We start from the raw sequence: 1,663 nt of genomic DNA on the forward strand, positions 1-1,663 counted from the left end.
CTCTAACATGACCCCTCCTCTCTAACATGGCCCCTTCCTCTCTAACATGGCCCTTCCTCTCTAACATGGCCCCTCCTCTCTAACATGGCCCTTCCTCTCTAACATGGCCCCTTCTCTCTAACATGGCCTCTCCTCTCTAACATGACCCCTCCTCTCTAACATGGCCCCTTCCTCTCTAACATGGCCCTTCCTCTCTAACATGGCCCCTCCTCTCTAACATGGCCCTTCCTCTCTAACATGGCCCCTTCCTCTCTAACATGGCCCCTCCTCTCTAACATGGCCCCTCCTCTCTAACATAGCCCTTCCTCTAACATGGCCCCTCCTCTCTAACATGGCCCCTCCTCTCTAACATGGCCCTTCCTCTCTAACATGGCCCCTCCTTTCTAAAATGGCCCTTCCTCTCTAACATGGCCCCTCCTCTCTAACATGGCCCCTCCTCTAACATGGCCCTTCCTCTCTAACATGGCCCTTCCTCTTTAACATAGCCCTTCTTTCTAACATAGCCCCTCCTCTCTAACATGGCCCCTCCTCTCTAACATGGCCCCTCCTCTCTAACATGGCCCTTCTCTCTAACATGGCCCCTCCTCTCTAACATGACCCCTTCTCTCTAAAATGGCCCTTCCTCTAACATCAGTCAAGATGAAACACTGCCAGTGAAACGCCCACTCCATGCACCAGAGAGCAATTTACTCAGAGTTGGTTTGATTTAGTATGTGATTCATTTAGCACAAGATTATTCATTCTCCAGGATATTCCTTTTTAGAAATGGAGGGCCAATCTCTAAATTATTACTATAGGCCTCTTGTTGGATGATAATTGAATTGGTACATCATGCATGGACAAGACCAGATAATACTTTGCATGGGAATTTTTTTCTTAAAGTGAAAGTATAATTTAAAAATGTAGGCTATTCTGGAACATTTTCAACAGTGGTCTTTATGGGACTGGAGTACACACCTTTGGAAGGAATGGCAATACAAGGTAGATGGCAATACATGGTAGATGGCAATACACACACGGTAGATGGCTTTACACTGTAGATGGCAATACATGGTAGATGGCTTTACACTGTAGATGGCAATACATGGTAGATGGCTTTACACGGTAGATGGCAATACACGGTAGAGCCTGGTGTGTAATAAGCAAAGTGGTACTAGATTCAATATCCTGTTACATAATACATAAATAAAAAAAAACATTACATCGGGGAGGATAAATGAGAAATGACATATAGCAGGCCTGGATTTCAACCCGGTGAAACAAATGTGCATCCCCTACAGAGTTTGAGACATAAAGACACTGAAACATGAGATGCAAGCTGGGGGATGTGACAAAAAAAAGCTGATGTGTCTCTTGAAAATCTGTGTTGTCGCAGAGGAGATATGAGTACGTGCAGCTGATATTCTGCACGTACTCAACTCTGCGTCAGTTTCCTGCATCGTTACGTCACCCTCTCCGTGCCCACTCATGTTGGATCATTTCAACAATTTGTAGCCTATTACATTTCTGCTGCAGTTAGGTTTTTTAGGCGTGATATCCCTTACGTTTTGGGGGGTGACGGTTTAAAAGACACCACATGTTTTTTTTTCTAGGCGTAGTCGTAGTCGTGATTCCGCTGGAGAACGTGCAGTATGTCTCGCACTCTCATGCCGCGTGAGTCCCT

Source organism: Salvelinus alpinus, chromosome 28, assembly GCF_045679555.1.
Source record: "Salvelinus alpinus chromosome 28, SLU_Salpinus.1, whole genome shotgun sequence".
Classification (NCBI taxonomy): Eukaryota; Metazoa; Chordata; class Actinopteri; order Salmoniformes; family Salmonidae; genus Salvelinus; species Salvelinus alpinus.